This window comes from Chlorocebus sabaeus, chromosome 22 (genome assembly GCF_047675955.1).
Source record: "Chlorocebus sabaeus isolate Y175 chromosome 22, mChlSab1.0.hap1, whole genome shotgun sequence".
In the NCBI taxonomy this organism is placed as follows: Eukaryota; Metazoa; Chordata; class Mammalia; order Primates; family Cercopithecidae; genus Chlorocebus; species Chlorocebus sabaeus.
Window position 1 is genome coordinate 34,145,272 of NC_132925.1, and position 27,350 is coordinate 34,172,621.

The 27,350-nt window shown below is 37.5% G+C and overlaps 1 protein-coding gene across 14 annotated transcripts in view; it reads right to left on the reverse strand.

The window, feature by feature from the left end:
* Positions 1–27,350, reverse strand: part of ZBTB20 (zinc finger and BTB domain containing 20) — an 830,675-nt gene that overhangs the window by 111,084 nt on the left and 692,241 nt on the right. The gene's annotated exons all lie outside the window — the stretch shown is intronic.

Below are 27,350 nucleotides of genomic sequence, written 5' to 3' on the forward strand. Positions count from 1 at the left end.
CTTGATTGTTTAATATTATATTCATAAAACTATATTTTTAAAAACAGCTTTAATTTTAAAACATTAAATTTACACACCAAGAAGTAGACACTAGCAAAGTCTCACAGTCTGATTTATTTCTCTGTAATATATCTGTCTTGAGAACATCAGCAGGAATACACCAAAGAAATATGTCCCTCACAGGATCAACTATATAAAAAGACAGAACACATCATCAGCACAAAAATCATTATCCATCTGATTTCTCCCATTCTAGATGGCTCCGGTGAGCCCCTTGATCATTACTGACTAGGGTTAAGATAGAGCTTAATGGATTAATTAAGCCAAAGCAGGACTGCATTGCAGACCGAAGAAGAGAAGGTCCTGACACAGATGAGGCAACAACTCCGTTCCTCTTTTATTCAAATGTGCAAGACTCACCCACCCCCAAGTGCTACAAATTTATATCGTAAATAGTCTCCAAAAATAAGATTTGGTGTCTGCTGTCTGGGTCTTCCCCTCAGCACTCATCAACATCTAATACTTGGGTGTTCATCAAAACTTATCGTGTAATAAGAAATTAAATGTTAAGACTTTATTTTTCTTCAGAAACGTGGAGAATGATTGTTAACAGAGGTAAAGCAATAGAGGCAGAGCGCTCGTTTTGGCAATCAAGGAGCACCAACTAAGGGAGAGGTTATTGTTTGACTGTCAATGTGTCTCTGAGAGAGGGCCAGGGACACAGAATATTCACAAAGAGCTGAAAGGAAGAAGTGCCCACAGCCATAAAGTCACGGGGACTGGGGGGGTGGGGGGCATGCCCAAAGGCAGCTGTCGTAATGGAAACCTTCAGATTTGTTCATTTAAAGGGGATTTTGAAATTCAAATGTAAAAAGAGAACAAGATAATCCAAAGGGCTCAATTTAGAGCCTTTTTCTTCTTGTAAAAAGAAGAGAAAAGAGAGAGAATCTCTCCGCCTCCCCAACAAAGTACTGTACCATACTGGCAGTTTACTCTCACTTTTACAAACCAAATCTACATATTAATGACATAAAAACCACGTTCACCATGGGGACAATCAGACGCTATCAGACATAACATTAAATATGCAGGTATTAAAAGAAAAAAAAAGCAAACTACCAAGAAATACCTTACTTGGGAAATGGTAAGGCTGATGAAAGCAGACCATGTCATTAAAATCAAGCACACCAGCAAAGCATCTATGGACCTAGACTGGGAGGGACAGGCCTCATTTGCACCGAAGAGGAAGTGCCCTGAAGGGGCCCAGAAGTGGGAAACTGGGTAGATTTTAGTCTTTTTCTGTTATTTATTTATTTTTTTTTGGCAGGGGGAGGGGAATGACAGAAACCTGACAGGCTCCTCTGGAGGTCTGGCTGGACCCACCATGTTGAGTCCCAGGGTCTAAGTGAGTAATAGAAATGAAAAGACACCTATCTCAATGGTTGTCCTGAAAGAGTTTTAAGAGCAAGTACAAGTCCCCAACCCCGTAGTAGAATACTAATAATTTCATTTGTGATTCTTGCATTAGGGAAAAAACTTGTGCTAAGTTCAAACAATAGGATACCTCTCAAAAAGATATGACTTCTCACTAGAGAGAAAGAATCATATTCTGGAGTGGGAAGTGTTTTTTACCTTAGTGATCTTTTAGTCATTTTGTAAAAGAGGAAACTGAGGACTTGTCAATGGTCACAGAAGTTAATTGTGTAGTTGCAATTCTAGCAGTAATGAATTTACAGATAGATTTGGGGCTATGAGGAATCCAGTGGAATTGGGTCCTTCAAGGCCTTTTATTTAAACAATTATATATATCTATATACACACACAAAAGATACGGGGGGGAGATATCTATAGATATACATGAGTATGTATCAAATATATTACTGGGTAGTAAAAATAGGTCCCAGTGTTGTAGCATTTTCACTACCATGGTCAAGAAGCCACTGACTAGATTCATTTGTTCAGTGAACAAATGTTTACTGAACTCTCTGTGCAAGTATGATAAAAGTAAAAAATGGAAGATTAGACATAGTTTCTGCTGTTTCAAGAAGAGTTAACAATATAGTTGTTTTACATCTGCAATACAACCTCTTAAATAATCAAGTAGTCAAACTAATTCCCATTGGAATAATCCAAATCGTAATCATTAATTTTGAATCTTGAGAGAAGGCATAAACCCTGCATTATATTTTAGTTAGACACTGGAAATAATCTGGAATGTTTCTGGTACTCCACACCTAAAGATTGGATTTCAGCTATTCTGTGCTTTTGGATGTTTTTTTTTTTTTCCCTTTTAGAATCCATCCTAAATTCAATGCCCTAACTCAGTAGCTCAGAAACAGAATTCTCTAGGCATTGCTCTTCTCCTTCTGCCCAGTCTTGAGAGGGTACTGAGGTCGAGGATGGGGATGAAACTAGGAATAAGGCAGAGAACCTTGCTAAGTAATGCTTCTTTCAGATCTAACACATTTGTAGTCAGCTCCCTGGCCCTCCGTATCCATAGGTTCTATATCCGCAAATTGAAAATATTTGGAAAAAACAGTACCCTCCAACAAAAAAAAGATACAACAATGAAAACTGACACAAAGAAACAATGCAGTATAACAGCTATTTACATAGACTTTACGTTGCATTAGGTATTATAAGTAATTTAGAGATGATTTAAAGTATATGGAAGCATGTGCATGGGTAACATGCAAACACTATCCCATTTTATATTAGGGACTTGAGCATTTGTTGATTTTGGTATCTGTGGGGTGGGGTGGGGTCGGATGGGGTGTCCTGGAACCAATGCCCTGCTACTGGATATCAAGGGATGACTGTACTTAATCTCCAAGTCATTTCCCTTACAGCTATATTTTAGTATATGGCAAAGCACAATGATTTCCTTTGAGATGAACAAAAATTGAGTAGCTAAAACCTAATGAATACAATTAGTTTAAGTAATCTGGTTATGGAGAAAAATCGCTAGTAGTAATAGCTTAAGACTAAAGAAGTGATCATATTACCCAAGGATTTCTCTTAAAAAGAAGAAAGGAGAAAAATAACATGTGAGTGCCTACCACATTTCAGTACTATGCTAGGTTCTTTACACAAATTATCTCATTTAATCCTCATAAACATCTTCTAGAGCAGAGATTATGTTTCCATTTCTTCCGGCAAAGAAACTGAGGCACAGCAAGATTGTGCTTTGACCAGACACACAAAGCTAGAAAGTAATTTTGGGCACTCATATTTGGATCCAAGTTTGTCCATCTACAAAGCTTAGAAGCCTGCTAAGGGAGAAACCCAAAAATGAAACAACAATGAATGCCGCTGGCAGTCTTTTTAATGAATATCTACTATATGGTGCTAAGTTATGTGCAGAATTAATTCAAATATAAACACACATTTTCTGTCATCTTGATGTTTAAATATACAAGTATGAGCAAACTAACATTTGGATTCACCAAATAGAATATTAATGTAGAAAATTCAAATAACTCATGTATTAAAAAAAATTTAGAAGACAATTTACCTGATGTTGCAAAGTTATCATGCAAAAATTAATGCTAAAAACGTAAAAATACACCCCCTAAACTCTTTCAGTGCCAGGAAAACATCATGCACTGCTCGCTCCTACAAAAACCTGGCACAGCCAATTCCCTGTTAATTGCCAGCAGATAGGGTTTTATCCTTAAAAATATTTAAAGGTGAGCACATAGTCTGCTTCATTTTTACTTCCAGGGTTGGCATTCTCACTGCCTCTACCTACCTTGTTTTCTTTTAAGTGTGGAAAGGAAAACAAATGAATTTTTCTTTCATATATGAAGGCCTAGATGTCGGGAAAAGTTGTTTAAATGAAAACATGGAGTTTCTCTCCTCGTGGTAAGCTGGGGCATTTGGAGAGTCCCCTCCTCCCCATGCCTCTTCATCCACACACACACACACCCTAGTTCATGTTCTAGTTTCACACGGGATAAGAAAAGAAAAGGAAAAACAGAAAAAGCAAGAAAAAGTACAGAAGAAGAAGGAGGTGGAAGGATAGAAGAGGGCCTAAGGAAGTAGTGCAGTCCTCCGGAGTGCTCCAGAAAGTAAAACGATGAAAAGGGTGAGCTTCAAGAGCAAGGCACCTCTCAGCTCTCCACGGATGGTTCTCTCCATCAGCTCCAGAACTAAAGCCCTCAGCAGACAGGATGGTGCTAAAAGAAGAAAAACTCTAGAAGGGAGTCAGAGACAGATATTGCAGAGCTTTCTAGTCCCTTCTATATACGTATAAAAACGATTATTCAAGAAATAGTGTAATTTTCCAGAGCATGTTCAAATGCAAATAAAAGGTGCATTCTAAGATTAACTGTACTATGACAGCTATTCATTATGTTAAAGTTATTTATTGTTTATAATTATTTTCTATCTATGACATTGTAGTTTTCCACTGACACTTGATATTCAAGAGTTGACAAAATACCATTTGAAATGCTTTGCTAAAGAACAAACAAGAGGGATTAAGGTACACAGAAAGTGTATCCACCACCAGCAATAAAAAAGGACACACGACTCATATCCCAATATTAATTACAAAAATATCTATAGTGAGATCCTAAGTTCTGGGTATTTGTCTAATTTTTCCACTATCAGAACCAAAGGTAAAAACAGCATTGATGGCTACTGCAGTTTGTTCTGTTTAACAGACCAAATGCTGGGATTCCAAAGATTCATGGCTGGGATTCCAAAGAGTTGTCCATATTGGAAGCAGCATTCGCAGTAGCTTTCCGGTCAAGCGGTACAAAGGAGTGAAAGGGAGAAAAGGAATCATTAGCACCAAAAATCTCTAGTCATCATTTACCACCTTGACATGGGTTAGCTGAAGGCCATGGAGAATAACGGATGCGCAGTTGTCTCTTTCTTATACAGACAGCAGAGAGAGGGGGAGAAACCACACACTTATATTTTGCTAATGTAAAAGTCCCAGTGGAAACATTAGCACTCAAAGACATTAATGTGGATTTGGGACACTCCCTGAAGGATTCTGATTCCATTAGGAAAAAAAAAAAAAGACGGTGACAGATATAATCCTGCTTTGATATGTTTAATGCCATTTAAAGAGAAACTGTACCCATTTACCTCAGGCCAGGACACCAAGAGTTCAAAAAGTGAAATATCATTTCTCAGTGCAAAGAAAAAGCTTGGAAAATATTATGTGAAAATTAATTTGGCATGCTTCTTTGAAATTTTAGATTTCTGGGATGAGCAAATGGGTACAGTTTTCTTTTAACTGTTTTTGAACACCATGTGTTGAGAAGAAAACAACAGAATGGCAATTGCTCATCCAAAATGCTAACTTGTGGCATGGCACAGTCAAGATGGCCTGCCACAGCCAAAAAGCAGGTGTGTGCTATGCCTCTCACTTCAGTAGCATGCACGCCACATGTCCCTGCATTCGGCAACCTCTTGCATTTGCTTTTGGAACCTTTCTGAGGGGGACAGTAAACATGACTCAACAGAATGTCTAGCTGAGGAGGGACTGGCTCTCTGAGCCTGTGGTGAGACAGACTTTTTGAGGAAGAACCAAAGGAAAACTGGAATAATGTATTTATTTTGGAATTCTTTGCTATCACTTCCTGTGACCTAACACCAAGGTGACTGGTTCCAGATCATTTTGTGTGGATGAAATTTAGCATCTAATCAGGTTGGAAAGTAATGGTGAAGCTTTTCTGTGACTGGAGAGGACGTATTTGGACTGAGGTCACAGTTAATGTAGCTGGTACAGATCATATGAACCTAACCTACAAGCTTAGAGTAATAAACTCCTCAACCCTCAGGTCCATGGATAAGCTTGAAACAGGGTGTACAAAACTATTTGGTGTGCTGGGATGCCAAAGCTTCCTCAATCTGACATCATGAATCTGATATGTTATTCTAGGAATTAAAATATTTTTACATAGACATAGGTCCTTTTCAACTATACAACAGTCCTATGAGGAAGAGGAGGAAATGGAATAAAAAAAAAAAGATTTTCCTTCTGCCCTGTAAGAAGCCTGATAAAGAGGCCAAGTTAAAAGTCATGACCACGTCTAAGCTCAAGTCAGGAACCACTTGGAATGAAATCTCAGGATATTTGTATTGTAGGAATAGACAAGGTCTGAAGATAAAGAAGTAGATGAGAATCGAAATTACTATTTTAGAAGACAGAAGTGGGACAGACACCTCTACTTTATTCTATACCTTTAATTAATACATCAATAACAATTTATTAAAAACCTACTATGTGCAAATGTCAAGAGTTGGGAAGAATGAACCCTATAAGTAATAAACTGGGAAAAAAAAAAAAACATCCTTAAGCTTTTCTGATGTAACTGAGTGATGTTCTCTGCTTCTGAGTAGAAATTTATGGATTCAGAAAAGGTGATTTCTTTCCAAAAACACACGTTATTGTTAATTTCACTCATTCAAATCACAACATTTACTACCATACCTTTTATTTCTGATGGCACATTCTAGGTGTTGAGGGGGATACAACTGTGTAAGTACAGTCTCTGTATTTATTAAGCTTACTGTGCAGTGGCAGGAGGAATGAGACATATAAACATGCTCTACTATAAGACAGTAAGTAATCAGTGCCACAGGAGACATACAAATAAGTGCTTTAGCAGTTCAGAAGAAACAAGTCCTCCTGGCCCTCCTGGCTATAGAAGCACCCTCCATAACATACTGAAATGACTCAATGCACAGAAAGGAAGGATCTGTACAACTATAAGTCAGCTTACAATCGATGTGCATTAGGGGATTGGAGGGTTAGCTAGGCTGTGAGGGGAGGGATGCGCTCACTGTGTCCCCCGCTCCTCTCACATCGGGTTACTCCATAATTAACGTTTATCAAAAATGTGCATGGTTAAAGTGGAAGTCAATTGAATGACAGACCGGGTCACGGGGTCTGCATTAGTTCTAGATATTTTTGATGATTATTAACACCCTGCTAGAAGTTGGCATTCTAAGAACACCATTTTCTTCCCATACTAGTGTAAAAAGTTTAGTTTTTTACCAATTCCAGAGTGATGGGAAGTATAATTCAGGGCTTCATCCTTTCAAATGAGGGAAATACTTGGCCTGTGCAAAATGCTCTTGGTATGGGTATCAAAATGTCTTTCAAAACAGCAACAAAGGCCGGGTGTGGTGGCTCACGCCTGTAATCCCAGCACTTTGGGAGGCCGAGGCGGGTGGATCATGAGGTCAGGAGATTCAGACCATCCTGGCTAACACGGTGAAACCTCGCCTCTACCAAAAACAAAAAACAAAAAACAAAAAAAACCCCCAAAATTAGCCAATTAGCCGGGCATGGTGGTGGGCGCCTGTTGTCCCAGCCACTCAGGAGGCTGAGGCAGGAGAATGGCGTGAACCCAGGAGGCAGAGCTTGCAGTGAGCGGAAATTGCTCCACTGCACCCCAGCCTGGGTGACAGAGCAAGACTCCGTCTCAAACAAACAAACAAAATCAAACAAACAAACAAAAAAACCGCAACAAATACATTTCCTGATAGCCCCTCAGGAGTGTGAGTTGGAATCCATGTTCTCTAGATGTGACAATGGAGTTGGGGAGAGACAGGTATGCTAGGATCCATATAAGAAGAAAGGTTCCCACGGTAGTGGGAAATAGAATTTGAATGTCCTGGCTTCTAGGTCTGGGTTCTTCCTACAGAAACATCTTTTTCATTTTGTATTCCTCTTGGACACTATAGTCCTTTACCTCATGAAGAGTAGCCTTCTGCTGGTGTGCGTGTGTGTGTGTGTGTGTGTATCTTTTCTAAGAGAGAGGATAGCCTTACTGATGTGCTTTTGTAAAGGATTCAAGGTTGTCTGGATCCTTAAATAATGCAACTGAAAAAATACTGTTTCTTTGATTCAATGGTGCTTACATTTGGGCAGCGTTTTCTTTTTCCATTCTCACATACAGTATTTGAGACAATCTGCCCACAATAAAAAGGTTTTAGAGCATCAAAAGTGTAGGTGAACCAAATCAGAATTAATCTCTGAAAATGGAGACTCAGGCACATAGAAAAAGTTTAGGAAAAAATCCAGGTGGGAGGCAATCCCATAGAAAGGTGTCTGGCAGCTCTCCTGATTCGAAGTGAGGTGGAGTAGGACAGGTATGGAAGAGGGATGAAGGGTTCTGGCTATTCATATGATCCCCTGTCTCACCAAGGCTCATACAACTTGGGGCTGTGTTATCAGGCGGCCATTTTATTTATCATGTAGCCCATGTCTCCTATTGTATGTATGATCCGGAAAGAGGCTAATAAAGGGAAGTCTAAGCTTAACTGGGACTAAAATGAGGTGGCAAACAGCTATTCACTCCAAGACGACTGACCAGACTGATCTGTGGAGTATCCAGCAGCGTTTCCTTTTATTATCATATTAAAAGCTGTGCATTTTATTGGAAAATAATTTTCTCTTAAAAAAAAAATACTTGCACACTATAGCAGCAAAAGGGAGGAAGATAACAATGATCACTTCTGAACACCTGGTACACGCTTGGCACTGTTTTTCTTTATGCATGGATTTCTTTACATATATTATCTATTTGATCTTCATACCAACTATGAATGATTGATATTTTGCCCATTTTTTTTTTTTTTTTTTGGTACGAGAATCCTAAGGTTCAGAGAAGTTACGTGAATATCCTCTGGTCACACAGCTAGTAGGGACTAAGCTGGAATTCAAATTGGAGCAGTAGGACACAAAGCCTGTGCTCCTCACCATGCCTTGCCAGGCCAGACTTCATGTGCTTTTCATGGCATGAAATCAGTGTTGGGGGAATTCTGCCCAGCATCTCTGGTTAGCAGAGTGAATTGCTTTTATCATTTGCCAACATGTCACAGAAAAAAACAAAACAACAAAAAAATTAAAACTCCTGGCTCTAGATTTCCTATCAACCTGAAGTTTGGCTTGGTTACATATTATTTGAATATCTGACAATCTTATAAAAAGTCTAACGAGAATAAAAAAATTCTTCATTTATGCTAGCTCCTATGTTAGCTAAAAATCTCCTATTCCTACATAACAATGTGCCTGGGGAACTCTCTCACTGCCAGAAACTCATCTGAAAATGCTGAAAAGTCAGAATTTGGGGCCTATATACTGACTAATGTTACCAGCTGTGAGTCAGCTTGAACATCAGTAATATGATATTTCCCGCTACAATTTGATTTGGTTAAAATGTGTTTGAAGTTCACCCTTTTATTAACTGGAATTACCACCTCCTGTAACTGGAGGGCCTCTGAGAACAGGCTGCTGGTGCAATCCAACTTCCCACCCGCCATCGGTGCATTTCCAGGCAACAAATACTCTTAAATTGATAACTACAGAAATAGGTCAAAATGTCTTTTCAATAGTTGCTAATATTCCTCTAATGCCCCATAGCCTCTCTGATTCTTGTGCTAACATTTTTTTTTTCGATGATTGCAGGAGCAACAACTGTTAAAGAGAAATGACCAGAAGAAAGGAAAGCTGGCTGGGGTGGATGGAGGTGCTCTTAGGAGTTCCCCTAATTATCAGACAGAAAAGCCAGATCTCCCTAGAGGCCCAAGGGCCCCAAACTCAGTTCTGCTGTTGAGTTTGGTGCCCTAGAAGAAAACCTGTGTCCCATCTGAGCCTCAATATTCTCATCTGTAAAAATAGGAGACTAGAGATGACTGATTATTCAAATTTGTAAAATGCCCAGAGTTCACAGGAGGTAGAAGCCCTGACTTATCACAAAACATTTGGGTTTTAAATTTGTTTATAGTACTCTTATAATGTTACCTGTTAGGGCCTTGGCTATCCAAGATAGAAACTTATTTTCATACCAAAAAAGTAATATGGTGTCATATTTTCATAAGAGAGACCCTTTGCTATCACAGTGGGTTTATTTACTATGTAAACCTATATTCCCTCCCTCTCTTTCCCCCAGGAAGAAAGTTTGCTTCTCTGAGTTCACATCACATGTGTGATTACAGCAAGGACAGAAGTTTGAGGCTGCAGTGAGACCTGATTGTGGCACTATACTCCAGCTTGGGTGACGGAGCCAGACTTCAACCCTTAAAAAAAAAAAAAAAAAAAAAAAAGGAAAGGGTTGGGGTGGGTCTAGCCACATTGAGAACATAGCTGATTCTGAGCCTGCAAGAAGAAAAGTCCCCTTGTTAAAAAAAGTTTTCCAACACTTCTTCTGAGATGCAAACCAACACCAAGAGAGTTATCTCAGTGTAAAGCAGTTTTGGACTGCAGTTGGAGGGAGGGATAGGGATAATTCTGGAACAAGGGAAGCTGAAGGAAGGAATCAGATTAACTAACACAAGGACCCTAGGCTCTGCTGGCAGATGAGAAGATGAAGTGACTGACAAGGACTGAAAAGAACCCAGTCTGTATTGCAGTTTTTGCCCAGCGCCTTGTCTGGAGCTGGTAAACCACTAAAAAAATCCCTTGAGAGATACCATGGTTTATCAAAAATGCCTTTGGCTCTTCTGTTGCTCCATGGTTTTGCTGTTGCTCACCAGGAGGTCAGCAAACTACAGCCTACTTGGTTGAGGTTAGGGTAGTTTAATCTCCTATAAACTCACAAAGACTATCTCTCCATCAGATCCCTTCTGTTTTCCTTCCTTTACTAGAGGAGGGAGGAAGAAATGTGTGAAAGTAAGGGCAAAGAAGGAAGAGGAGGAAGAGGTAGAAGAAATTAACCCTTCCTCATCTTCCAAGTGAGTTAGGCTTTGTGTTAGGTGAGCATCTCTCTAGATCCTTCCAACAGCCCTGAAGATATTATTAGTCATAGGAAATATTTTATCGGCTTTAAGAGGCTAACTAGAGCTCAAGGTGGCCAGTCAGGCTCCTTGTTACACAGCACTCTTTTCTCAGCTCCTATAACATATGTATTTACATGTATATATTTGTCTTTTCCTCTTCCTTTTACTAATGGGTGCTTGAAAACAGGTTTAGGAGCCAGTCATGTGGAATTTATCTTTCAGGAACGTTGAACATCCCTTGAGTTATCCAACGCATACCTGACTAGGAGTCAGGAGGCCTACATGTTTGGGATTAAGGCTTGGTCCTAACAAACTGTCACCATGGACAGGCCTGTCCATCTTTGGGGTCTGCTCCAGGCCTTACAATCCTGTAATTCCCACTCATCAAGGTGGTGGCGGGCATTAGTGTGTATGTGCAAAACTTAGCAAGAAGTAGTCTCCTTAGATGCTGTAAGTAGACTGAAGCGAGGAACTGCCTCCTGCTAACGCCAGTTGTGTTTTGAGTAAGAAGAATAAAAGGATTGATCTGAACTGAAAGCAGAAGGGAAGATGAGGGGAAGGCCACAGAACACATAGCTAGCAGTGGCATTGGTGGGGGTCTGAGAGAGGCAGAAGCCCAGGGCCAGAGCTGAGAGATCAGCTTGTTTTTAGCATACATGGATGTGTTTGATCACATGATGTTTGGGAGGTACTTAGGCTAAGATAATCTTAATGTTAGGTGCTCATTTTAAAACCTCAATTTAATGACTGAAGTGTATTTTAATGATCCAATAAAGGCTAAAGCCCTCACTACTATGATACAACTATTTTTCCCAAGTATTCACTTCTTGCAAAATAAATAAATAAATAAATAAATAAATAAATAAAATAAAAAAAAAAACTTGACTGAGACAGCTATAGCGTTTCTGATTACAAAACAAGATCACTTTGATCATAATCATCTCAAGGTGCTTGGAGGAAAGAAGGAGAGATGAGTTCTTCTGAACCACATTACGTGGACAGAAATCTTCAAAGAGTTTAATGGAGGAATTAACTTTTGAGGAACTGAAAAAGGGATCATTTTCAGTAAAAGAAAAAATGACCGAAACGTTCAACTGGTATGCTAGGGAAAGACAAATTCTAGGCAAGACCAGCTCTGTAATTTCTGGGGCTCAAGGCAAAATAAAAAAATGTAGGGCTCCTTATTCAAAAATTATTAAGAATTTCAGGACAGCAACAGAAGTACATTAAGCCAGGCATAGGGCCCATCCAAACATGGGACCTTGTGCAAGTTAACAGGTTGTATACCCATGAAGCTGGCCCTAGTTTTAGTTATTGTTTTTACCAAGGTATTCCAGTCCCAGAGCTACCAAGACCCAAATGGAAAAGCATGCACCACAACTCTCAAAACTCTCAGTTAACCCTGTCTCCCTACGGTAAGGACACAACTGAATTCTGCAATAAGGATCAGAAAATCCTGGGGTCTGCCAACATATTTGATAGATTGCAACTGCACTGGCTTCTGCGACATTTGTCACAGTCACTAATCCCTGCTTCTGTCACAACCTAAGGATGCCCAGGATATCAATGTCTGGGAATTCAAACATATTTTCTAAAAACACAAATTTATTTAAAAACAACAACAAAACAAGCAGAAGTCACTAAAAAGAAGCTGAGTCCCCTGGATGAAAGTCTGCTCTTAATCTCTTTCTGGCTTTACCTTGAGTAGGTCTTGGGTGTATGCACAGAGGTTCGGAAGTGCAGGTGAATTACCACAATAACTCTTTTCAGTTTGAGAAAAAATAGTGGAAACAGGAGAATCTGGTCATAGTCCAGCAGAAACTCCCTCATTCCACTGACAGTATGCTTGCTCCCTTTCTTATTATGCTAAGTTGAAGCGATGATTTCACTCTCCATGGAAGCTAAGTTTCTCTTTCCTGGATGCTTGGAATGGGCCTGGGGAAAAGCTATTGGAGAGTAACATCATGTCTAAAAAATGTATGTATGTATGAAGAAAGGAGAGAATTAAAGAGCTCAGACCAACATCAAAAGAATAACAGCAGTCCAAAGTGAAATGAATGTGGCCTCTTTTCCAATGATCTTAGGGACTTTATATATTCTTAGCCTACTTCTTGAATGGATAGACCAGTAGCTTGGCAGATGCCTAGGATGTTTGTACAGGTTGAAACTTAATTCTGTCCTTTCTAGTTATCTTTGTCCCATTAAAGAAAAATATCTAATATAGAGAACCAGTTCACTCCTACAGCCAGAATTATACTTTGACACTAGACCAATTGCTATATCCTTGATTTAGGATTTTAAAAAAAGATATCTATTGGCAAAGCTAATCTTTTATTTGGCTTAATAGGTTTGTACTGCTCTGAATAAGGCCATTAGGGTCCATAAGTAGATGGAAATGTGTTTGAATCTCTATAATCATGCTTAGATTTCAAAAGCCTTCCATTTCACAGAGGTGACGTAGGCTCAGTCATCATTTTCAAGTGTTTTAACAAATGGTAATTAGCAGAAAAGGTCTTACTTTTTTTTTTTTTAAAAAGTGACTGACCTTCACAACAGATGCACACATAAAACTCGGATTCATTTATTTTAAAATCATTCTCCCCTGCTGTAAATAGATAGCTACAATATATACATTAATATATGTGTGCACAATCAACCTTAGCAATACTGCTGTGAAGTAGATGAGGATAGATGGTTTTCTATTTATTTGACAAACACACTATTACACAGATAGGTTAAGCGATTTGTCCTGTAAGGAAGGGTGGAGATGGGGGAAAAAAAAATCCTGCCACATCCACTCTTACATTATACCACTATGGAATTGGGTATCCTTTATTGCTTTTGAGTGACTTGATCTAAATAATGGGTAATGTAATTTTCCTGAAAAAAATTTCACTATTTCTCTCATTCCCTCTTACTTTCTTCCTCTCTCTGCTTCTCCTCTGAGATTATTATAAACTATTGATAAATGTGGTTGCTCTAAATTTACACTTGCTCTTCATGGGCTTTGATGGGTTTCAGCTCCTAAAGAGAGCACAAGGGGAGAAAAAAAGCTCATTTCTGAAAGGCAAAAGGATAGATAACGCTGGGACAGTTTATTTGAATTAATGTCACTATAAAGTTGATACTGGTACAAGTGATGTCTTGGACCCTCCTCTCGCGAGAGCTAGTCTGAAGGCTCTGAAGCGATACCACAGGAAGGAACAGCTTTTTGGAGGCAGAACCTGCTCATCAACACCCTGCTATTCTCCTGGGATCTCAGACAAAAGCCAGAGCTTTCTGTGCACCTTCCTGTTGAACTGCTTTAACTTGGAACTATCCTCAACATTACGGCTGTCCCCTGTGAGTCCCTGACATTAGATGGTCCTTCTCTATTTTGGCACATATTTGCATATCACTTATGGTGACATATTTGATAAAAAATGGGCCTCAGTGTTTTTTGGCCAGGGAAAAACTATTTTGCTATTATTTTAACTCTTTATTATCTCTTTTGTCGATTATTTGTGTGACTAAAAAGATTTCTTGCCTCTTGTCATGCTTCTGGTTACTGTTTCCCAATGTCATCTGGTAAATGCTTAGAAAATACAATTTTATTTTGATAAATTCTAAACAAAACATAATTATGAAGAAAAACCAACAGAGACAAGCATATAATGAATTTTGAAGCTAAATATAATAAATAGTTCTGAATTTTCTGCCACTCTGGCTCACTTAGAATGTAACATTGCTGACAAATTAGTTATTCATGCTGTTTTTTTTAAAAATCAGGGGCAAAATTATAAGTTCCATTTCTCCTGATAGGAGCTGTAACCCCTGCAGCATGATAACACTTGAGTAATGTTTGCTATGTGAAACTGGCTTCGGTGATTTCTCCTAAAGGAAACTGCACTATCAAAATCTTCATCAAGGCTGCTTCTGTTTAAGACCCACTGCACTACGAATGTCCCTGTACCCGTCAGAACCTTGGCTGGCTGTCATCCCATCAAGCACCCCGTCTGCAGTTGCCACTCAGACACGTAATGCGTGTGTTTGGGGACAACGCGCAGTGGAATGGGAAGGGATACAGAGCTCTGTTGTACCACTACATTTATTGTAAGGAACTACTTACGTGGCAACTGCTTTGCTCTTTTATATTCTAGGCAACACACTGGTGAATATAATTCATAATGAACATATTCAACATTTTTTCCATCAGTTCAATACATTATTCATAAATATTAGAGACGGAAAGACCTGGAAGATTATTGAGTCCAAACCTCCTTTTTGTAACTCCTTTTCCCCTAACTGTTGATGGTAGCTCAAAAAATCCAAACCAAAACCAAAACAAAAAAACACCACCAACAAAACAAAATAAACCAAACAAACAAATAAAGTATAAACACACAAGGAAAGCAACAAATTTACAAATATTGTAAGTAAAGTGAAAAGCTCCAAAGCCTGTGTTTGGTGGGGGTTGTGGAGGGCAGGATTGACACTGATGGAGCTCGCTGAAGACTAGGAGTATGGATGACTCTTTGCTTTGAAGACAGGCCAAGGGAGGGAAATGTCAGTTTCCCCCTTTTAGATAACAATTCAAGGTAAAGCCCAAGAAGCAATACCAAGTTCTTGGCCAAGTGTTAACTATCCATCTCTACAGCCTGTTGTGAACTCAGGACTCAGGCACTCTTCTCTTCATTTAGAACTTGAGATACTAATGCTAATGATAAAAAGAAAATGTATAAATGAATAGAGAGTGAAAACTACTAGAGAATGCTCCCTGGGATTATCTGTACTATCAAGATAGGAAAACTTTGCAGATGCTACTGTCTCTCTAGAGGAATAAATGCTTGCATTTTAATATTCTCAGCAGCTGGTTCCTGTTGAATGCCATCAGGATGATTCAGCCACCCACCAGGAACACCAGTAACAGCAAGTGCACACACAGAAATCTGCAAAACTTTCTTCTCTTGATGCCAACACCATGACTCTGGCAAAGTCAAAATCCTTTATTGAATTACCAGTTCTACTAAATGTGACCTTGTTCCCCTCACAAATACCAGCTCATTCTCAAATAAATGGAACTTCTGGCTGATTAAAACGCAACATTCCTCCTGACTTGAGCACACCCTGCTGTCAGTCTCTCCTCTGCCGTGTTCATGTGATCTACCTCTTTTTCATTTTCTTGCTATTCACTGAAACCTTGAAGGACTGGCAAGATCCATACACACTCAGAGTCCACTTTGTATGTTGCTCTGCTAACAGCTAAACCCATACATTTAATGCTATATCTCTACCCTTTCATGTTGCAAGTTATTTTATCATTTCCATTTTTTAGACATTTTCTATTTCCACAGAATGTGTTTGTATGTCTGGAAAAAGAGAAATGTGTAGCTGAACTGTATTTACCATTGACCTCATTAATATAGAATTACGATGCCATATTCAAGCTAGATAAAAATGCTATACTTGCCCCCTTCTTCAAATTTAGACCAGATTACACACTAAAGGGAAGAAAATGCCAAAGATGACAGCTAGCTATCAAAAAGATCTCACTGTCTCATTTTCAGGTCTCCAAAGTAAAATCTAAGGACATTCAACACAGATTCAGGTGCTCTCAACAGTCATGAAAATATATGGCTGAAGAGGGAATCTATAAATGTAATGAATACACAATTGGCTTATAACAGATGCAACCAAAATTAAATTCGATATCTTGACCTGCTCTCCAAAGTGAAAGTTTCTAGTTTAGGCTACAGACAGAGGTATAACAAGCTCATTAATCACATGAACCAGAAAAATAAGCTGACACTTCTGGAGACGCCGCAAAGAGCAACCTTAAGCGGTTGGGGGTCTGTGGGGAACCTGAAAAATCATGTGGCTCCCACAGTCCACAGCAAGCAACACTACTGTATTTTACAATGTACGTGGGTCAGGCAATGGCCATGACCACCACTATTTTAAACTTCCAGGACAGGATTATAAGGATCTTTGTAGGGAAATAATAGGTCCAATATGGACTTTTATAAAAAGATTCAATATATTTTTATTAGGTTCCTGTTACGTAAAAATCATTGTGTTCATTGCATGAGGAGATAATGAATTAGGTCAATCTATGACCTTGAGAAGTATATAAATGGGAAGGAACCAGAGGCAGGGGAATATTAATAAGTAATAGCAGCAGGAACACTAACAGCAATGCTGAGTGATAACCTTGTACGAGTCATTCTGCTCAGCACTTTACATACTACATTTCATGGAACTCTTACAGTATCCCAGGAAGGCAGATGTCATTTTTCTCCTTACAGATGTGGAAAGTGAGGCCCCATAAAATTCAGTACATTGCCTAAATTATGTAGACCTGTTCCTTACATTACAAATAAATACATAAATGGCTTGCATATAAAATGAAATACGACAGGGGTCATTAAAAGATACAAAGTGTTGTAGAAATAAAGAAGGCAGAATGTGTTTCTATTTGGGAATACTAGAGGAAAAAGAATATGGATGGGAAAATGCGTGTGCTTAGGAAACAAGGATTAGTCCAGTTTGTAATGTTCATAAACCTGTTGAATCATCAATGTCTCATCAGAACTCATACTTTGATAAGATAGTAAAATATACCAATCTGTACAGGAAAATTTCTACAAAGAAATACTTCTTTCCAAAAGATCTTCTGACTACAATTTCTCAGAAGTTTTCTTTTCTTGTTATTTATTTTTTGGTGGGGATAGAGGGAGAAAAAAGGTGAGATACAAGACTATGGAGGTCTGGGCAGCAGTGTTAACTCCAGCGTCTCTAGGGAGTCCATGCATCTGGGTGCATTCTGTTTCATTCCTCAGAATGCCTTATCCTCATCACACATATTTGTCCCTGCCACATCTGAGGTGAGGTTACTGGCACAGAAATAGAAACCCTGAGGGTCTGGTTTCTTCCACTTCTTCAAAGTGGGATATCACTTACTTTTTATTTTTATAAATTAGTTTCAGTGGTCAGTCTTTTGGCATAGGAGTACATCAAGAAAACGTGAGCTACAAAACTTGAGTTCTGGTCCCAGTTTTGCCTTGCTCATCTTGAAAAGATTTTATCTCTTCTCTGTTTAAGTTTTCTTAAGTTCTCTCTTAAGTTTTCTTATTGGCAACATGAGTAGTTTAAGCCTGAATATCATTTCTTAATCTGTTGGACAACTCCCTCACCAATTTTTTTGGATAAAAATAAAACCTCGTTTTAATATAGATCTTGCTACTCTTCCCTATTTAAAATTCCTGGTTCACAGAATATAATATACAGTACCATTAGTTCAGATAATTTTGTAGAGATTTACTTTCTCTATTTTGTTAAGTTTTTCTTGTAAATTTTGTTTTCTAAATATAAACCATTGTAATATATATGTATTTTCAAATTCTACATGGTCCTTGACCAGATATTCCAATATTCCTTTCTGAAGAGTTGGTTAACCCACTCACCCATATTGAGATATCTAAAGCTCCTTCAAGCTCCAAGATACAGTGATTACGATTCTATGATGCTGACATTTGCTTTGTCGACACTTAAAGCAGAGCTTTTCAACTTCAAACAATAGCATAACAAGTTGCTGTTACAATTACACTTATATAAATCTTTAAGCAGATGTGCATAACAGCTCTTTACAACTACTATCACACTGGACAACCAAAGCTTATGATGTTGTTATAAATCCCTGCAGCAGTAAATTATACAGTTAATTATATCCTATAGGAAAAAGTACTGTCCATTTTTGGAATTGATTGACTCCTACTTTCCATATCTGTTAATTTTGCACCCAGCTATAGACTTTAAATAGCTCCCATAACTTTAATCATTAGCCCTCACTCTGTCATGACTTCTATGTCTCACCCTTCTGACCTTGCCCATTGAGTTCACTCTTACTGATGTAATCAAACGTGCTTCATTGTAGTTACATTCGTCACAGTGCTCATTAGAATTATCATCATTCCTACAGCACCTCAGTTCAATGAAACTATTTGCCTGTGCAATTTGTTGTTATTTTAAGTTCTTCAGCTAGAATTTAAAAAATCTAGATGGACAATTTTATTTTATCTGACCAATAAATACCTACCCAGTCAAGTGACTCTGAAAAATTGGTAAGAAATTTATTAGAGCAAAATCTTAAGTCTAGAGAGAATTCTGTAAACTTGGACAGCAGCATTTCACTGACCTTGAATCCACAGGTTCAAAATTTATTAGTGTCAAGTTAGTCTTTTAAAACAATCCATTAAAGCAATAAGCATAAAATATGTATGATTTCTATTTACGTATGTGTTGAATTTAATAAATTAGTCAGGAGTCGAGGTATTTTTAAAGAAATATTAAATCTGTTCTACATTGAGCAATTAACTGACTTTCTAACCTTAAATATTCTTTTGCTGTAGTTAAAACCTTTTCTCTTTTTAAAATAAACAGATTACATAAACTGTAAGGTGGCAATGTAGTTCACTGTGACAATCTGTATATTCCTTAATGTTTGTTCTTTTTATGGTCATGGTATGTAGAAATAAATAAATGTATAATAGTTTAAAGTCCAGGAATTTTTGCCCAACTAAATTCTAAACACATAGCTTAAATAAAGGGTTGAAAGTTTGGCATCTCATCATTGCTGTTTATATGTCATAAGGTTTGCAGTGCCACCTTATAAAAGATATAGTTGTTTATTTTCATGTTCAATAAGTAGTGTAGGGTTTCAGGACTGAGAATGGATTACAGATTGTTCTCTCCTGGTTATTTTTGGCTTTAAGTATATTGATCATTTTATCATTTTCTTGTTTTAAACTACTTTAAACACAGCACAAATGTTATTCTCATCATGCCAGAAATGGGTTTGGAATTGATTCTGAGTTTCCATCAATTTTACTCTTTGCTCTTTGTGAGAAGTTTTTCACTTGCTTAAATTTGAAAGAATAGTTTTGTTTAAAAGATGTCACAGTACAACATTTAGAGATCCTTAGCTGCCCAGAAAAACTCAGATTTTCTGCTTTACAAAAGAATAAAAATCATTGCATTTATTACCATGGACTTTATTGAAATCAGTGAAGAATATTCATACGAATACAGTTTCACGAACTTCCTCTCTCTCTTTCTTCATGTAAGTGTTTGACAAAAGCATGTATCTTCTGAGAAGCCGGCCTGATTGGTCCAGGTTGGCACTGTTTCAGTATTTGGCCTACGGCGGCTGCTTAGGAATAATTTCGTCTCATCCTCTCTATTTTCCTGGACTGTATCAAACTCAGACACGTGGTATGCAAAGGAAATCCAAGTCTTTTAAAAATTCTATTTCTTTTGGTACTAAAGCCAAGACCATTTCTACTTTGGCCAAATGATCTTATCAAGATTTAACAAGAGATATTCAGTAATATCTCCAATCTGTGAGAAGACATTCCACTAAGGAAGATAATTTATTACATACAGTTTACATATATTTCTGCACTTGGTACGAGGAAGAGACATAATCAAACTTATTCTATTGGTACCCAAAACAATGTAACACTGACAAAAATTTTGTGGCAATTATTCATTTCAATTAATTTAAAAAGAAATAAACAAGTAGCTCTTCCCCCATTAAAACAGATACTGGAAATCTAATTTCAGTTATTGCTGAAAATATTTTGGCTTCCACAAAGGCACCTTACTAACACACCTACTTTGCCCTTCATTGCGCTGTCACAATTCAGAACTTGTAACATTTTATTCAGGTTCTCTGGACTAATTAGATGAAACAACTGCATTACAGTATTAAGATGCTTTTGCAGAATCAAATGAAAGGAGTTCTGCACAGTTCGGATAGCGTGGAAGATCTGCAATAAATATCCCCAAAATCCTGCACGTGCAATATATTTTTCTACATTTACAAATTAGCTAATGAATAAGTGTATTCCACAATAACTGCTAGGATTTAAAATCACACTTAAGAATATCAACAAACACAGGGAGAAATTCAGATAGGTAAACTCCATTTCCCTTCCCACCCCACCCTTGTGCTCCTCTGCACTGTTTGCATTTCAGAACAAATGCTTCATGTCTCTCGAAAAGCGCCAGGAAATCTCTTCTCTAGCTATGCAGGCCTCAATTTTATGTGTGTAGTATGACACACCTTAAAAGAGAGCCCCACAAACTAGAGTGGGACGTTAATTTAAATACAGACTTAAGGAGAAGAGCTCCATCTACTGAATCAGTTAGATCATAGTGTGTACCCTATAGTTATCCCATTCACTACTTTCAACCACTTAGAGGCTCTGGAGAGAACAGAAAAGTTATAGACCTGAGCAACCACAAAAAACAGCTTTGAGCCTAATGCCATTTTGGATATTTCTCAGATACCCTGAGCCCCCTTTCCTTTGCCCTTCCGATTTTCAAAGCTTTCCATGTTGCAATATAAAATAAAAATGGATGTTTTGCTATATGAACCATCTCTTGGAGGTAGAAAGTCATTGGTTGTTGAAGGAAATGCCTCAGACAGTTGAAGAGAAAGCTCCAGAAAGAAAATCTCTACCTGGCAGGTTGGGCAGCCTAGGTAAGAAGTGAAAAGAAGAGTAGCCTACTTACTCCTCCTGCCTCCACCGCTGCTGGGGAAGCCTGCAGCCACCCAGGATCAGCTCTTCTGGCCTCTCCCCGGCTGCACAGTATTGTTGTGGCATTGGGGATTTGCTGTGGCTTCGTAAGATTACGGGGATGTGCTTCAGCAAGCCAAAAAAGTCACAAACAAAATTCAAGGGGAAAAAAAAGTATAAAAACAGCTGATCTTACTGGAGAAGCTCTTGGCATTTTCCTACATATGCCACAATTTTCTTTGGTATTTCCTGGTTCTGTGATCAGAAAAATTATCATATCATATTTATTATTGTTGTTTTTTTCAGGGTTGCTGGTAGTGACGGGCCGTACAGTGAGGGCAAACAGATGGATCAAGGAGAAGCAAAGTAAAGATTACTTCTCCCACTTGTTTGAAAGCTTTCCAAGAGATTGCAGGTTAAAAAGTCTCTTCTTCAGAATACTGAAGACATACAGATATCATATATAGGAAAAGGTGGCCATACTCTTTCTAGATTGGGAAAGAAAAAAACTTCTGACATAGTTAACAGATTTGGAACAAAGCAAACTGTATCAGAAAAAACTTAAAACGTTCACATAGGTGCATAAAATTCAGCAGCGTATAAGACTTACAAAAATACTTTATAAATTAAGATAAAATATTTGACTATAAATAGGTGTTAAGTATATATATAACTGGATAAAAGCAATTTCAGTGAATTTTTTTATTACAGAAAAATAAAATATAATGAATTAACAAAAGTTTTACAGTAACGCTAACCTTTTCTCTTGTAGATTAAAATAGAATTAATGTAAGTGTAAAGTGGACTCATGTTTTCCTGTGGGTGTGAATGTATATATATACCTGCACAGGTATTACTGACTGACACTGAAAGGTAATATGTTGCAAAGAAATTCAAACTTTGAGAATTATTTTAAATTGGGTGTTTAAAATATCAGCATTAACCTGGCAGGTTTCTTTTTCTTTCTTTCTTTTTAACACATTTTCAGGTTCTGTTTTAAAGCACGAAAAGAAAAACAGATTAGAAAAGTATTGCACATCAATAAGTATTTTGTAAAATAATTCATTTGCATTTATTAGAATATTCAGTTTTCAAAAAACGGCTAATTGGATTTTCTTCAAGCCTTTTCAAGACAAGTTCAGTTCTGTGTCAAGGATAACTATGAGAAATTTCACCTCAAAAGGTAATTGGTTTGGGTAGTTATAAAGGCCTGAAAAACAAGATTATCTCCACCATAACTATAACAAAACAGCTAATGAGTAAGTATATTCTGGTAAGAATCGATAAGAATTGCAAAGCCTGAGAGGGTCATCGCAGACTTGAGAAAGGTAACCAAGTGAGGAAACATCAAACAGAGTTAAAGCATTCTGAAAAACGGAAAGTGTTAATAATCACTGACAGGCAAGAATATTCTTCGATAGTGATGACAACAACAAAACAAAACAACTAAAACAACTGGAAATACATATCTCCAGAGGCAAAGTATGACTACTTATTAAGCAAGAGGAGAACCTGCTTCTTTGTCATTCCCTTTGGAAGCCTAGCTTTTTTAAAAAAAAAAAAAAAAAAAAAAAAAAAAAAAAAAAAAAAAAAAAAGGGTTGCACAAAAGACACATGTGTTCATTTTCTGGTATTATTACAGGCCCACCTAGATTTAGCTTTCAATTCCAGATGAGATCAGGCATGTTCAGACTAGCACATCTTTGCTCTGTAAGCACAGAGCTGCTATCATTTCACTGGCAAATTCTCGTATCCCCAAATTTATGCACAATAGATACCCTTTAAAATCTGCAAATTTTCTATTTCAGTGAAATACCTCATTGAGTTAATTTTTTTTCTTAATTTACGCTGCTAGTATTAAGCTGAAAAGTTAAGGCAGGCAACTCCTATAAAAAGGAAAGTTGAATAGTACTTACCCTAAGTGTAATGTGCAAGCCTTAATGGGGCAATTTGCTTTTGCCTATGATACTTAGAAAGGTGTCCAGGTCTAAACTCAGCTCTCGCCTTTTTCCCTTCTGGAAAACTGAACGGACCCACAGAAAGTGCCTCTGCGAAAGATCACACAAATCAACAGCCTTACCTGTGGCCATTCAGAAGACTGCACTTTGGTGTGTGTTTAAAACTATGAATAAAGTCAGATACAGCGCATGCTCAGCAGGCAATTTAAAAATATTTATAACATTGTTGTTTCAAAAACAAATTTCCTCAAACAAAGCAAAACTCACATTTTTTTATCCATGCCAAGTTTAACGTTCTGAGACAAAGCTGTTTTGGAGTTTTCCGCTGAAGGAAAAAAGGCTTTTAAAATTTTTTGTTGAACGAAAAATAGTTCTCTCTTCCCTTTTGGGTATGCTTAAAGGGGTGGAATAAATTTTTCTCCAAGTTTCAACAAAATTCACCTCTGCCTATGATAGGGCATTGCAAATTTAAGGTCTGTAAAAAACAATTTCAGAGAAACTAACAAGAAACTAAAAACTATGGGTTTAAAGAATGTAATGGTCATCTGAACTTTCAAGGCAGTCTTGCATGTAACTATACAAAAATTATATCCTGATATAAACAGGATATATTATGTATAGATAAGAATAATGTGTATACAACCATATGCATACCTAGAGAAGTTTTATTTTTCTTTTGCTAACTAAAATCAGAACTCTTTAAAACTGAAAAAGAAATACAACAGAAATTTAGGAGAAACCCAGTAATAATATCAGCACAATTCATCTGTTTTTCATAGCAAGCATGGAAAAGAAGGCAATCATAACAACTGATTAAATTTTGAGATATATAAAATAAAAATTTGATAAAATAAGGTTTTTAAAGTACGAATTGCAGTAGAAATGCCTGTTTGTTTCGTTCCTGGTTGGAAATTTCTTTCTCCTCCTTGAATATCCCTAAGCATTCCATTTTACCATCTATCACCAAACCCTGAACAGCTCGCAGATCTCACAGATCTTATTTAAATCTCGTACTTAATTCTTAAGTCTCTGAATGAATTTCAGCTCCTGCTCTACTTTCCAAGGGTGCTCAGCTGGCCTCACAAAAGCTCCACAGACACATCGTTCACTATCTCTGATGCTTTCAAGCTTAACAGAGGGTGCCAAAAAAAAAAAAAAAAAAAAAAAAAAAATCAATGATTAAAAAAAGTTTATTAAAGTGAAACTAGGATTGCAAATTTGAAGAAGTTGCTTCTACTTTTATTTCGCTCTCAACTCAGCACAGGTGTTTCCTAACTTATACTGCCCTGCATGCTGATGAAGGGGAGGGTTAAATTAAGGTGAGGGAGTGGGCCAAGCGCAGACCAACAAGCATTTAGGATCTCCAGCCTCATGTGTTAATGGATGTGTTTAAAAATGGACCCCCCAAAAAGCCTAGAATGAGGTTTCTTTTTGGCAAATAATTAAACCAGTATACTGAAATAATTAAAGCTTTGTCTTTAAATAAAGCATCAGATCAACAGAACAAAAACAAAGATAAAAATTGCACACACATATGCATGCGCGCACACACGCTCTGACACACACAGATACGCAAAACTAGTGGGTGAGGGGAGAAGGAAATTAAATAAAAGAAAACAAACAGAGTCCTAACAGGCCATTCTCCGAAAAGGAATCTAAATAAAAAGTCATATGATATCTGATAGTGCAGGACACGTCGCCAAGAACTGGAGCGGATTGCCTACAGGAAGAAAGGGCCAGTGTATTCCAGCTCAAAGAGCTTTTCTTTCCTCCTCCTCTATTTTTTTCCCCTTTTCTCCTCGACTGTGAATGTGTTACTCTCAGGTCAGATCCACGAAGAATCCCAGAATGACAGCTATCACCTGTCACTGTACTCTTGGCGGCACAACTAGCTGATAGGAGCTGCCTGAGTTGGGATCAAGAAGAGCTAGTGCAGCTTTCAGTAACAGCCTCTTCTCCTAGTCCCTCTGCTCCTTTCAAAGACCCCCTTGGTCACATCAAAAACAGACCAAAAGGAGAAAGAAAAAAGAAAAAAAAGTGGGGAGGGGGGAACCAAATGAAAAATTAAAAATGCAGGGACAACAGCCCACAGCAACAAAAGAATTCGGGGGAAAAAAATAAAATACAAGCAAAAAGGAAAAAAACAAAAACAAAAACAAAACAACTCTTGCCTTCAACATAAAACTTTTTAAAGACTGAGTTTCTCTTATCTGGATGACATTCTTTTTAAAAGTATTTTTCTCCTTAGGAACTATTAAAAGCATTAAAAAATTCTACAAAAATACAGAAAACTCTGAAAGCAATTCAAGAATTTTCCTAAAGAAAACATGTAACTGTAAGAAGTGAGTTACCCTGGAAAATTCTGGATTTGCCAAAAGTTCCCTTAGTTCTAATATCTTTCAGCGAGTTCAAGTGCTAACACTGGCCACCTAGTACTTGTTTTTTCTCTGAGGGTCATGACTGAGGCAACACATACATAGTAAGGTTTCCCGAAAAGACTCCTTATTATCAAGTTACTTCAAACATAAGGCAATCACACCTCCCAGCCAGGAGGGTTTTTTGATGAAGCATCAAACTCTGCCCTGATATATATTACATCCTTAAGAAGCAGTTACATAAATGTATTCTATAATTATGGAAAATGTATATATCTATATTTTCCCCTACATTTTCCCTCCCCAGTGATACAAATAGATTTTATTTTCAGTTAATAGAAAAAAAAAGAAAAGAGTTTCTGATTCTTGAAACAACTGTTGTAGCTGCTTTCCACTTAGCAAAACAGTTATCTGTAGTTAGGAATGGTATATAATATATATTTAAGGGTTTTTGTACAGCTTGAGAATTGTTCCCCTTGTTTAGTTTTGTATCTATAATGTACCTTAAAAAGATTTCTAAGTGACAATCAACATATAAATGCATTAAGAGGAGAACTTTCAGAAAGAAAACATTATCCTGGGTTTATAAATCCAGGATATTAGCATAAAGATATAAATGTACAGCATATATAAAAGAAAAATTGTTTACTACATTTTACACATACAGTTCACATATGATTTCTTTTTTCTTTTGTTGGAGCATTAATTTGAAAATGATAAGCATTCTGAAATGTTTGCTACAACACAAATTCATGGTAAAAATATACATGCATAGGCAAAAATTGAAATGGAGAACACAAAGCTACGTGGCAATCAGAATCGTTGACAAAATCTCCATCTAGACTATATTTTGCTTGAACTAGTGTATCATAGATGGGGCAAATAATCTCTCTGGGGGTTTTGTCATTTACATAATTAGAAACAAGAATAAAATACAAATATCTGCTCCCTTACTACCTTTTCTTAATAACTGACAAGTCACACAAGTGGTACCTTTTAAACAGATGGATGCAAAAACTTGTGAGATCGAATGAACTGATGTACCCCATTGGTATTTTGGGAACCCAAATTCCATAATTAACTTTTTACTCAAGTGGCAAAAGTAGAAGATGTTCTAGTCACCAAATGGATTATTTGATGGACTTTGGTTCTTTCTTCCACAAGATTTTGGCGACCCAGAAAGGGTAAAGAGATGATAACAGAAGATGCATCCTGAACAACTTTTATTGTGAGTAAAAAAAAAATAGCATAAAGTGAGCATAAGAACAGTTGGATTTGGAAAGATTAAAAGAGAAGAAAAGAGCAACATATGCAACTTAATTAGTCTTTTTCTTTTTAATTTTTTCATGAACACATATATATATATATTGGGATGATGGGGAGAAAAGATAACTGGATTTCTTTTGAATGTCTTTGTGTCTTTATAGAGTGAATGTTCTGTTCCTGTCTCTTTCTTTTTAGGCGAAAAACTAATAAAAATAGAAAAACATATATCAGACATTAAGCTCACTCCCCCCACTCGCCCCCCCCCGCACCCTTCCCTTTGTAAAGAACTCTTTGTTCTCTAGTGAAAATGCTGAAAAATCCCCGGGCAGCTACTCCCTGAAACAAGTGCAAAACACTTAGAGGCTTTTGGGCTGGCTGGGAGCCAGAAACCCTCCCGCTGTCTGGTTAGAAGAGGAAAAAAAGAAGAGAGAGGGAGAGGGAGAGAG